The sequence below is a fragment of the Podarcis filfolensis genome (assembly GCF_964270895.1).
Source record: "Podarcis filfolensis genome assembly, chromosome: 4".
NCBI classification, from domain to species: Eukaryota; Metazoa; Chordata; class Lepidosauria; order Squamata; family Lacertidae; genus Podarcis; species Podarcis filfolensis.
In genome coordinates, this window is record NC_139607.1 from 15,901,694 (window position 1) to 15,915,511 (window position 13,818).

Here is a 13,818-nt window from a genome sequence, read left to right on the forward strand (position 1 = left end):
AATCTATCTTAAAAGAAGGCTGTTTTGCATGTTTATTGTTTTAAAGGGGAGAAAAGGGGGAAATACCAGGAAATCCAGTCTGCAATAAAGCATCCTGGATTACTTAAATTAAAAGGCTAAAGCTAGTTTATCAACAGCTTCCCTAGTTTTGCTGACAAAGGGTTGTACTCTGCTGAACTCACAAACATGAGTAAGGAAGGATAATATCTAAGATATCCTCTCCTAGTTTCTAAACACATCCCTACACCATCCAAGTCAGGGTACCCAACCTGGTGCCCCTCCAAATGTTACTAGGCTCCAGTTTCCATCAGTCCCAACCAGCAAGACCAGTGGTTAGGGACTGTGGGAGCTGGGGTCCATCTGGAGAGCTACAGGTTTGCTCTTTATGACCTAGGTGATATGAGTTTAAATTAGGCTTTTTACACATGCACCTCCATTGGATGTGAAACAATATTTGTCCTCTACTCTGAGTATGACTTATTGGATTCAATCCAGAAGTTTTTATCTCTATGCCCCTTTGCAGTAAAAGCAGCAGCAATGTGGGGAGAGGGACAAACAGCCAACACAGCAGAATTTAACCCCTGCTCATCAATTGATGAGCAGGAGCTCACATCCTGCTCAGTTCATCAGAACCCAGCACATTGAACCCCCTGCTAAAATAAAGGAGAAAGCCTTGTGATAAGAAAGTGTTTGGCATTGAAACACCTGCTAAAATGAACCCCCCCCCCAGCATAGTGCTTTGAATTCCCAACTTAGGGACTTTAAAGTGTCAAATCATCTGACATCACTGTGGATGACTGACAAGTGGATGACACAACCCATCTGTCAAATTTGGTCCATGAGGTCAATCTTGTAGAAGATATGGTGCACAGCACTGCAAAGGTTTCCCACCCCTGGTTTAATGGGACTTAGGTGGGCTGACCTTATTCCAGAGCAGGGGGTTTTTTCCCATCCATAGCTCAGTACCAGCACCTCTCAGTCAGGCACCATTACCATTCTAAGAGAACAAGGGAGAAGTTCATGATGAGCTCCAGCCCTGCTCCTGAGGGATTTCTTTTTGAGTGTGTAACTCAGGGGTCAGCAACCTTTTTCAGCCATGGGTCAGTCCACCATCCCTTAGCCCATGTGGTGGGCCAGACTATTTCTTTTTTGGAGGGGAGGAATGAATGAATTCTTATGCCCCACAAATAACCCAGAGATGCATTTTAAATAAAAGCACACATTCTACTCATGTAAAAACACCAGGCAGGACCCACAAATAACCCAGAGATGTATTTTAAATAAAAGGACACATTCTACTCATAAAAACACACTGATTCCCAGACCGTCCATGGGCCGGATTGAGAAGGCAAATGGGCCGCATCCGTTGCCTATGGGTTGCCTATCCCTGGTGTAACTGATAAAAGTGCTATAGAGCAACTCTTTTATGAGCTGAGGGTGGAAACTGATTGTCCCTTAAAAAAAAAATAATAATAAAAAAACACAGTCAGTACATCCATAATGTACAGATACTTTCTTCCTGAAAAACCCAAACCCTCAGAAAGATTGTATTGCGAAGCTCTGTGAATAGCACCAGTGCTAAACCAATAGCACCCCAACACCTATAAGCAGGTGGACACAGATGGCGCTGTGGTCTAAACCACTGAGCCTCTTAGGCTTGCAGATCAGAAGGTCAGCGGTTCAAATCCCCATGATGGGGTGAGCTCCCGTTGCTCTGTCCCAGCTCCTGCCAACCTAGCAGTTTGAAAGCACGCCAGTGCAAGTAAATAAATAGATACTGCTGTGGGAGGAAGGTAAACGGCGTTTCCATGCACTCTGGTTTCTGTCATGGTGTTCCATTGCACCAGAAGTGGTTTAGTCATGCTGGCCACATGACTCAGAAAGCTGTCTGTGGACGAACACCAGCTCCCTCGGCCTGAAAGCGAGATGAGCTCCACACGCCATAGTCGCATTTGCCTTTTACCTTATAGCAGGTATTTCACCCTGTACATGGAAACATGCCACAGAGAAGATATATTCAGTTCCCGAAGAATGAGGTTCAATGCAATCTCAGCGCATGAGAGCATCTTAACCTTGGAGCAGAGAATGAGGTGCCTTGCTAAAGATATCTGTTTATATTTCCAAACATCTGGAAAGCTGTGAATGTTTCTGGCTGAACGGTTTAATTTTGTAATTCTGTTTTATTGTACAACCCCCAGAGTTGTTTTATTGCATTATCACTTAATACTTAATGGAGCTATATAGAGCTTTCGTTTGTGATTTCCAAACACTTGAAAGTAGGTCTTTTGGCTGCTGTCCAGATCCCTGCGAGGGCACAGAAGTGCTATTGCAGTCTGTGGCAGATGGAGATCTATGCTCACACAAAATGCATCTCTCTTGCCACAGTGGAGAATGGTATAAGAGAACATTCTCAGCACCCTTGGTGAATTACCACCTGAATGATTATTTGTGGGGGAAGTCATGTCAGTTCAACTGGTATACAGAAAGAGTCACACAGCTAGAAGAGAATCATGAAATGTGGGGAACATTTGAGATCAGGTGATGGGACATAGATACCAATTCCTAGGGGCCCAGCTCTTGGGGGCCCTGAATCTCTTTTTGAGGGGGAGCAAAGTTTTAAAAAATCAGGGGTCATAGGAGGCCAAGGGCAGAGCTGAGCATGGCACAGCTTCAGTGGCCAGTGGCTCCTCCTTCTCCTGCCACGTAAGGGAAAGATGGGGAAGCAGCCCCCAGCCAGTGGCAATGGCAGAGAGCATCAGAGAGGAGGAGCTACAAGCCATTGAAGTTGTTGACAGGAACGTGGCTCACCCGAGCGCAGGGGAAAAGTCAGTCTCAGAAACTGAGCTAAGTGAGAGAGAGAGACAGACTCTGCAGATGAGAGCTGGATGATAGAGTTGAGACGGGGTAATTCGACCCCCCTTCCCGAAGAATATACTGGTAGCTCTCTTTTTTGTAAACAATTTTTATTAATTTTCACAGATAGTAAACAATAAGGATACAATAATCAAACCACAATCTAACATTTGAACATCTAATAAGGAATCCTTCAATTTTACAAGCCTTCTTTTGAGGTTCTTTGAACCTCCAGAGTTTCTTGCACCCCCTTCTACTGGTTCTTTACATCTTACATCAATCTCTGCATTTTGTTATCATTTTTATCCAATTGTTACTCCTTGGCATTTTCTAGTTCCTCCACTTACAAGTGCTTAATTGAACCCTGCCAATGTAACAACTTATTTACAATATTTCTGCACATATACAATAATTTTCCCCATTCTTTTTTAAACTTTTCATTGTCAGAGTCTCTGAGTTTTGCCCTCAGTTTTGCCATTTCTGTATATTCCATAAGTTTTGTTTGCCATTTTTCTATTGTTGGCAACTGTTCTTCTTTCCATCTTTGGGCTAACAGGACCTGGGCTGCTGTTGTGGCGTACATAAATAATTTCTTCTGTTCTTTGGGAATTTCTGTTCCTGTTACACCTAATAAAAAAGCTTCTGGTTGTTGTTGTTGTTTTAAGTTAGTTTAAACATTCTCTTCAATTCATTATATATCATTTCCCAGAAATGACACTGTTAGCTCTCAAGAAGCAGGAGAGTTAGGAGGCGGCCAGAGCATTGCTAGGCAATCAGCAGATAAGCAGAGGACTGAGTGTGTCAAGTAGAAGTTCGGAGAGGGAAGGCCAGCCTCTCAGTCCCCATTCTAGGAGACTGGATAAGGTCAGAGGACAACAGAAGGGCAAGAGGGGAAGGGTGGGGATTTGGCGTCCTTCCTGCTGTGAAAGGGGTGGAGATTCAGACTGACCAACTCTCGTCAATGTGAGCAGGTGAGAAGCCATGCTCTGGATGTGTTTTTGTAAATAACCGTAACATAAAACTACCGGAGAGTCATTACTTCTTACTGGGGCTTGCTTGCTTGCCTGAGATCATTACAGCTGTGTTGCCACTGCATCCTTCCAAGTTCCTGAATTTACATGCACGATGTCACAGGCACCTCATCACCCCAATTTCCCTTGCAAGTTGGCACCTCTGTGATGGGGTGAACAAAAGCAATCAGGGCAAGAGGGAAGCCCATCCTTGCAGAAGACCCTTTGGGGCAAGGTGGTCCTCTGCAGTGGAGGGGGGGTGGCTTCACCCCAGCAGCGGGTTTTTGTCCCTGCAGGCTGTTTAATTTGCCACAAGACTGAGATGAAGTGGCTAATTTGGCCACTTTCATGCCATACAGAAGGAAGCAGGAAGGCAGCCATATTGCCTGGGATGAAACTTTTTGGGAAATCTGTATAGCAGTTGGCCATCTGAGAACCATAGAAGCTGACTGTTGTTTTGATCCTGGTGTGGCCTTGAGAGGAAAACAGACATCTGAAAATGATGAAAGAGCTGAGCAGCCACATGAGGATTTTGGTTTCAACTGAAAATTAGTATCTCCCTGTCTGCCTGTTATGGAGAGAGACAGAGAAGGTGACATATGGGATTTTTGGTTAGATCTGAGTAACCCAATTTCATTGAAGAAAAAAAGAAGTGCCATTCCATTGGGGCAGAAAAAGAAGAAGTCCTGATTTATCATAGGAAAGAGATCTAGAAATTATTTATTATTGAATAATTAACACAGCCCCTATATGGAGAAATCAATCATGGATGTAAAAGTTTTTAAGAAAAATAAAAATAAAACTGTTTGTTTTTTAATTTTATTTATGCTTTTCAGGTTTATATGTTTCACTTATTTTACAATCATTTTAACATTTCAAAACTTGACTCCCTTCCCCCTCTTTCTGCTGTTCCTTAAATTTATTTTTAATATTTTCTGCATATCCAAATTAACTTAAATTAAATGACCGAATTAGCAGGAAACATACTATCAATTACTGTTCTATAAAAATAGTCCACTCAACCATGAACATTCATCAGACTGTTTGAAAACATCCACTTCCTTGCTGGTGAGCATGTTTCAGGTTTTAGCAAATGGAAATATGTAATGAGTTTCTCCCCTCACATTCTGCCACTGCTTATTGAGTGGTTAAGATTGCATTTCTAGACACACCTACTTGGAAGTCAGCTCCAATTCAACTCAATAGGACCTACTTGTACATAGTATTCTGCAGCATGGCATGATCTACACAATATGTCCCCAAAGTGATGCCTTCGGAATCTTGTTAGACTGTTGTTTCCATCAGCTCCAGCCAGGAGAGTTAATGGTTAGAGATGATGGGAGTTGTAGTCCAACTAGGAATGAAAGGCTCTCTCACTTTGTTTTTTTTCAGATCTTAAATTCAGCTCTGCAGCAATCTGCAATTATGTTTTTAAAAAGTCCAAAAGACAATTCTTCAGCATTTTAGTCCAAAACATGTTTTTTGCATGCAGCTTTGATCAATGTACACATATTTACAAGCAATTTCTCCTAATGAAATGCATTTTTTCTATCTTATTTTTCAATATTTTTCAATATTTTCAATATGTTTATGCACACTTCTGCGTAATATATGCATTTTCATAAACACTGTTTCACTGGAAAATAGCCGGAATACTGCAGTCGGGAGCAGTGTCTGGGCGGAAATCGCAAGTGTCTTCTTTGCTTTTTAAAAATAGCTCAAAAACTTCATTTATTATTTTTTGTGATTTTGCCAAAAGAGCTCAACAACTTTGCCCACAAAAGCTCAAAGCAGTGTCTGGATTTTCTCTTTTTGAAATATGGCAACCCTGTTGGAGAACTGCATTTCAAAATTCAGCTAAGTTCAGATTTCAAGGGATGGCTGAGTTTTGGTTCTCTCATCATCTCAGAAAGTGTGAATTTGATAGACTCGCCTTTAAATCTTCTTTGAGATTACTTAAATCACTGAATTAATAATCATCTAAGTAGTGTCTCAATTTACATCAACCAAACCCCACGTTACTGTGAAGCTGTTCGATGCTGACAATTATTTGATCTTGGCAGTCAACCAAATCCAAAACGCATCCACTGTTGTATCCATTATAGATGAGCAGAAGAACAATTGGACCACTCTAGAGAAGACATTGTAATCCTTTCTAATGTTAGCAGAAGTGACTGGATAAAGCAGGCTGAATTTAGGCTCAGCTTGGCTAACTTTACTGAGCCATAAACAGATAGGCTGGATAAAAATGTGCCTGTAGCAGTGAGACTGCTATAGATAACAGTTTGCAGACAATGTCACCAGCAGATCAGATTAGATCAGGCTGATTTCTCTCCCTTTCAGAGAGACTTCATTAGCACATCTTTCTCCCACTGTGGCTGGGAACAAAAGACCAAAGGCAACTCCCTTCAAAATCGAGATATGCAACTAAATACTTCACTTGCATGATCTAAGGTTAAACACCACATGTGAGCTAGCAGAGAACACCAACTGTTAACCTATTTAGACGCTTTACTTTGCTTTAGCATGCCCCAATGGGATTTTCCAATGTTAAACGCTTAGCAATACACAAAGAAGCACTTTCCGTTTTTGTGTGTGATTAAATAATTATACTTAACAGGAAGCACGTGGAGTCATAGAGTCATAAAGTGGGAAAGTACCTTTCAAGTGTCACCTAGTCCAGCCCCATGCAATGCAGGAATCACAGCTAAGGAATCCCTGGCAGGTGGCCACTAGACCTCTAATTAAAAACATCCAATGAAGGAGAGCCCACCACCTTCCAAGGAAGTCCATCAATGCACCTGTGGCAGCAAGGGGGAACTGACCGCCACCAAACCATGGCAGCTTTTAGTTTAGGGAAAAGAACATGATGATGGAAGCAACAGTCAGTGCTTCTGGAGGCTCTAACTTCTTGGAGAAAAGCAAGGTGGGAGAGGAGGGAGGAATATGGATCAAGGAGAAGTTAAAACTGCCAGACCAAGTAGTTCAGGGTGGGGAACCTCAGACCAGATTGGGGAGCCTTAGAGGAGTGCTGTATGGATAAGACATGGAAGGGGAGAACATGTGCACTGTCTTGGAGTGTGCCTTGCAGAAAAGGTGAGATATAAACGTAGCAAATAAATACAATTATATATTTCTTCTGTCAGATAAAATATGTTTGCAGCAATCCATGGGATGCGGGTGGCACTGTGGGTTAAACCACAGAACCTAGGACTTGCCGATCAGAAGGTCGGCGGTTCGAATCCCCGCGACAGGGTGAGCTCCCGTTGCTCGGTCCCTGCTCCTGCCAACCTAGCAGTTCGAAAGCACATCAAAGTGCAAGTAGATAAATAGGTACTGCTCCAGCGGGAAGGTAAACGGCGTTTCCGTGCGCTGCTATGGTTCACCAGAAGCGGTTTAGTCATGCTGGCCACATGACCTGTAAGCTGTACACCGGCTCCCTTGGCCAATAAAGCGAGATGAGCGCCGCAACCCCAGAGTCGGCCACAACTGGACCTAATGGTCAGGGGTACCTTTACCTTTTATCCACTGGAATGCACACGAGATAGGAAAGGAACTCCAGAAGTGGGGTGACTGGTAAATAAAAGAGCAAAATCCCAGCTATGTTTGGCCGAGTAAAGAACTGTATTTTATAACCACTGAAATTGGGTGGGTGGAAGAATTAACTATTCCCACAGCCTTCCATTCAAGAGTGTGTTAATTTTCTGACTGGTGCCTGTATTTTTTAAAGCACCTTTTAGCAAATGGAACATGATGACACCTTAACCTGCTTTCTGAATTAAGGGCCTTGACATTTAATGCACATTGTGTGCACTGTAGCTGTACTATCAAAAAGAGAGACGAGAATAGTCAAACTTTTGAAATTATACCATGCACAAGGTATGTGTCAATATTGTGCCTAGGCTTTTTGGCTAAATGCTTTGCGTGAGCTGCAAGAGACCTACCATCACTCTGCATAATCTCATTTATTTGTAGGTGAGAGGAGATGGGGAAAGGTTATTCATAAGGGTTTCAGCTGGCGGATATTAATATATCAGGCTCAAGTTTTATGATGCGGGAGAAATAACATGGGAGGATTCACTTATTCTACCAATCACTCTCCTGTCCTATTACAGATGCAAGCAGCAATGGCTGTCATTACTGAATATCTAGGGCAGATTTAGTGACTCAAAGGTGGAACTTCTGAAGGTAAAAATAAAAACACGGTAAGTTAAAATGAAAACAAAATGAGAACCTTTCTTCAAGAACAGGAAGGCATGCATTTTGTAAAGCGTATATTTTATTTTACTGGGGGGAATTAGATAAGGCTGAAGCTATAATAAGAACCCCATCAAGAACTTGTCTTGCTAGACCACCCATTCCAGCTGCTTCTTCCAAACAGCAGCCAATAGATTTGTCTGGGAACTCACAAAGGAAAGTTATTCGCTAACCATTTACCCTTTCACAAAAATGGACCCTCAGGTGAGTGCTACAAGAACTCAAGTGTCTACAAATTCAAACTAGGAAGTAGTGAAGTAGGAGAATTTCAGCAAAAACAGAAACCAGGGAGGAAATTGCTGATGTTTGCTTAATTGGTCCTACATCTGGGGCGGAAATCAGTTCTGTGAATAGGATTTGCATTCACTTCTGCTGGTGCTTTTGAGACGCAAAAAATATGTAATAGATTATTCACCACCACCAAACCCTGGATCTGCATTCTGCACCCCCCCTGCACTGAAATGAATGGGGTGGAGTAATATGGTGCTATAGATTCAGGGTGTACCCTCCCCCCTAAACCCTAGAAATAAATGGTAGGATTTTGATTATTTGGGATGTGAAGGGAGAAATGCAATCTGCAGAGGAATTTCTGGGCTAGCCTATGCAAAATGACCTGGCCAAGCTAGGGCCATTAAGAAACAATACAGGGACATTGAGAGCCATTGGCAATGCAAGGGGACTGTCCTCCCTCTTTGCCCTGAGGTATGAACAGAGATTTGGAAGGTTGCCAGTCTAACTGGGTGTGAGGCAACAGGAAAAGAAAGCTTTTAGCAGGGTGTTCTGGGAAGAAGAAGGGAGAGAAAAAAGACTGGCATCCATCTTGGGCAGGATGGCTGAAGAATAACTGGGAGAGATGCCCTGGACTCCAGGGCTTCACTATTGTGGGTTACAACCTCCTCTTGAAATGACCATGCTGTAAAATATGGACTCCCTCCATGCAGACTGCACAGATGAATAACCATATTTTTTAAAGCTACAACAGTCTCTGCTGTGCCTTAATTCTCCAAAGGAACACAGACCCTAGGGGAATGCCTGGAACCCCCTGGGATCTTGCTATCGCTTGGCAGAGAGTGGGGCTGGCACCCAACTTTTGCAACAATAATGACAATGTAATTTCCCTATTTTCCCACAGTGAGCAGATAGATGAGTAGTGGTTTTGGGTGAAAGATGAACTGCAGTCGAACAGAAGTAGCGCTGCATACCGTGGTACCTCAGGTTACAAACACTTCGGCTTACAAACGCTTCAGGTTACAGACTCTGCTAACCCGGAAGTAGTACCTCGGGTTAAGAACTTTACCTCAGGATGAGAACAGAAATCGTGTGGCTGTGGTGCGGCGGCAGCGAGAGACCCCATTAGCTAAAGTGGTACCTCAGGTTAAGAACAGTTTCATGTTAAGAATGGACCTCCGGAACAAATTAAGTTCTTAACCAGAGGTACCACTGTATGTCAAATACAAGGCAGAACAGAAAACAATGCCTTCTTACATCCTATGTGGAAAATGGACAACCTTGGCATTACAGGAGTAGCCATGCAGTCAAGTAACATTTGGTACACCAATTCACAACAGCTGAGGAATGCAGTCAAAGCCTTTCCTCCTTCCTGTAACTTACAGAGTAGATTTCAAAGCATACAAGTGTATTTATGATTTAATATTGTTTTTATTGTTTTTATGATTCAGGAAGCGATGAGATATAAAATAAACAATGCTGAGTGCATTTCTGGCGACAACCATTTCCCAAGATGGTTGAAAACCACCCAAACAGAAGGATTTAAAAGCCCTTAGTATGCAGACGCAGAAGAGGTACTTTTATTGAATACATATAAGAGTTAATAGCTTTTCTTTTCAGGACACTGAATCACTTACCTGTCAGTTTCGTATAATACAGATGCTATTAGCACTCTCAGCTCCTCCCCAAATGTTCAACTTTATTATTCCAGAAACATTAAATATAGATTGTCAATGTATATTTATTTAAACTCCCTGATGTCTGCATGAGATGGATCATACTTTGCTTATTTCCCATTACTATTTTATTTTTATGTCTTAAAATATAAATGTTTTCTTAGGGATGCTGGCATACCACTCCTGATCCCCCCCCCCCACTAAGGAGATAGCTCTGTCGGCCACCTGCTACATTGGGCAAGGGCAGAGGGAAAGGATAGGCAAAGTGTTTCAGAGGGCCACATTTTGATGTGAGACTGCTTGCAGGATAGCGATTGTCCCTTGATCAAATTGGGGCCACTCTGACTGTGAAGACTACAAATTTTTTTGAAGCTCCCCAGTCAAATAATTTCTCAGTTCATAGAGCAAGAGACTCTTAATCCCAGGTTCATGGTTCCAGCCCCATTTGGGTAAAAGATTCCTGTGTTGCAGGGGTTGGGCTAAATGACTTTCATAGCCCCTTCCAAGTCTACAATTCTATAATTATATTATAACATCTGCTGCACATCCTCATTGGTTATACAGGGATCAGTCCATTTTGTTAAGCCCATTACTCACTTTTCTAGTCATAAATTCAGGTCTCCACATTTTAAAGCAATCTGCTTTTAAAAAAAAAAAATATTGTAAAAACTTATGAGCATTTTAGTGTGAATTTTAGTGCATTTCCCTATACATTTCTTCCTAATTACACATTTTGGCAAATATCCCCCCCCCCTTAATATGAAGCATTTTTCGTATGATATATTCACAAATACAAACTTTTTAATTTACACTTTAATATGTGCATTTTGGTGCACATTTCTGGGCTGGAGAATTGCCCTGCTAAGGTCAAATAAATTCAAATCTTGAAGGATGGTTGTGTTTCAGCTCACATGCTGTTTTGGAAAGTACAAATTTGGTAAATTTACCTTTAAAAGCAAACTTAATCACCCTGCATCTCTAGTCCTCACTTTCTGTTCCAGTCATCTCCTTCCCCAGGACATTCCATTCTACTTGGCTGTCACCACCCTATTTTCAGGGTCCCTCCCCCCAGTGACATCTACATTTTGTTGCTAGTGACCATGTTCATTGGGCTGTTGGGAAGGAATGTCCCCTTAGGGTATCTGTACACACTCTCACACACAAACACTTTTTTTTTCTTTTGGCAAACTTTAGTGTTCTTCTAAACCTACTGAAATCCCCCTGTTGTTCCTGTGCATCCCTTATTTGACTCCATTTCTATCAGCCCTCGACATCTGAGTTCACAATTAGAGGGAGCTAGAGAAGATAGGGAGCCTCAAAAATCAAACCGAGAGAAAAACTAACTGCAGAAGGTGGTCAACAGACAGGTGTACCCCTACACTGCAGCTTTACTGACCCTAAACTGCCAGCGTGGTGTAGTGGTTAAGAGCGGTAGACTCGTAATCTGGTGACCCGGGTTCACTTCACTGCTTCTCCACATGCAGCTGCTGGGTGAGCTTGGGCTAGTCACACTTCTCTGAAGTCTTTCAGCTTCACTCACCTCACAGAGTGTTTGTTGTGGGGGAGGAAGGGAAAAGAGATTGTTAGCCACTTTGAGACTCCTTAAGGGGAATGAAAGGCGGGATAACAAGTCCAAACTGCTCCTCCTCCTCTTCTTCTTCTTCCTCTTCTTCTCTGTTTCCTGATACCATTCATCCCCGCCAATCTAATCCATGACACCACTAATGCAAACTCCACAAACACCCCAATGTTATCAAGGTGTAATTTTGTTCTAAACAATGCTAAAGAACTCGTGTTTCTGAAAATTTTTCTTTCTTTGTGCACCAGCTGATTTTCCAGGATGCTTTCACTCAAGTATTGTTGTTCTCAAGAGAGCAACTAACACATAAATCCCGTAAGTATGTACTTCATGAAATTTATCCGATTCCCAAGCCATCTGAAGGCAAACCTGTATAGGGAAGTTTTTTTATGTTTTTTATGTATGCTTGAAGCTGCCCAGAGTGGCTGGGGCAACCCAGTAAGATGTGTGGGGCATAAATAGTAAAATTATAATTATGGAATGGGACGTCCCTATTTTCACTGGAGAAATGTTGGGGGGTATGTGTAAGTTTTGTACATGCTTTGGGGTTCTGCAGACCATTGGGGAGGGACCATGTCTCAGTGGCAGACCACGTGTTTCACAAGTAGAAGGTCCCACGTTCAATTGTTGACATTTCCAGTTAAACTGATCTGGTAAGACATTAGGTGTTTGGTCAGTGGATAACTGCTGCAAGACTGAGCTAGAAGCCATTTAAGACAGTAAAGGAGATGGACTATCATTCTCTAAACCTCCTGTGACAACCAGCTTAAGAGTTTAGGAAAGCAGCTGTTGTGCATCCCCATATGGAGCTTGTACTACATCTCCTTTCTATCTGTTTCTGGAAGCATGTTCCATATTTCACCTGCACCCAGAGTATTGCTAATGACAGATACAGCAACAAATGCCTCTGCAGAAATGATTTAGCAGGCCAGACAGGAAATGCCACAGAGCGGTTTGCCCAGGGAACGTTTCACATCTGGAACAGGGGGTAGCCAAAAAATGATTTCCAAACCCAGCAAAATGTAGCAAACCTCAAAAAGAATTCTATTAAATGATCCCCAAAATTCAAGTCTGCAATAGGGTTGCCAAACCTTCAAAATTTCCCAGCCATAGCTGGTCTTCAGCCCTTGTAAACAGCGTCTGGGCGACAACTCTCAACTTTGGGCAAAAAAGCTAAACAACTTTGCCAAAAAGAAAAAGGTCTGAAGTTTCACGTTGCAAAATATGGCAACCCTACAATAATGAAATGCAGAGAAATCATGTCCCTTTGTTCTCAACACATTGATGGTACTTTTATGTTGTGTTTCTTGAAATTAAAACTTACCTAAGCTGGTGTCATCGATTTGCTATTCCTCCTTCTCACCACCACACACATACATGGGCTGCTGTGGGTGAAATCAAAAGGCAAGATATGGTTTAAATGATTCATAGTACAGTGTATGTACTGTAATATAAATGAAATAATTAGAAGTCAAATTGCCTATTGCCTGGAAAATTAGACTTATTACCACCTTTCAGAGCAGAGCTGTATTAGCATAATTATTCCTCTGAACCACTAATTTACTCCATTTGATGTCTACACTTTACATAGCAAAGAATTCCAGTATCTTAAACTATGTTTAATCCTCTATTGCCCTTCTTTCTCTATATTCATTAATATTTGTTTCCTACCTTGCTGCTGCTCTTTTCTTATGTGCTCATTGGTATCAGCCTATTATTAATATTATTAGAAATAGTGCCAGCAATGCTTGTAGCATTTTGCGGAGAAAACAGGTTTCCCAAAGAAACCATCTAGTAGTTGGCTCTGCTCTCCATCACAGCTCCTGATCCTGCTACATACTTGGTGTGGTGATTTTGATGCTGTATTCCAATCACGGGTCTCCTTAGCAGTTGTCCCAACCTGGCTTTGGGGAAGCCAGTAACTATTAGGTGGTGAGCCAATGAAATAGACAGGGCTAAGAGGCAGGCCTTCCTGGAAAGAAGGCCCTGCACTTCCTTTTGAAGGGCTGGGAGCCATGTGGGACACAGTCACTTCAGTAATAATAATAATAATAATAATAATAATAATAATAATAATAATTGTATGTCTCCCATCTGACTGGGTTGCCCCAGCCACTGTGGGCGGCTCCCGACAGAATATTAAAAACACTGACTTCCGGTTAGCGCCGGCGCTTAATGGCGGATCTCAACCGGAGCTCCGGGAGAGATCTGCTTC

The 13,818-nt window shown here is 42.2% G+C and overlaps 1 long non-coding RNA gene across 1 annotated transcript; it reads right to left on the reverse strand.

Annotated features, from left to right (window-relative positions):
- Window positions 1–2,960: 2,960 nt before the first annotated feature.
- Window positions 2,961–13,562, reverse strand: LOC310761361. The gene is made up of 2 exons (XR_014547428.1): window positions 12,928–13,562; window positions 2,961–4,431 (listed from the first exon to the last, which is right to left on the reverse strand). It is a non-coding gene; the product is annotated as an uncharacterized lncRNA (long non-coding RNA).
- Window positions 13,563–13,818: the final 256 nt, after the last annotated feature.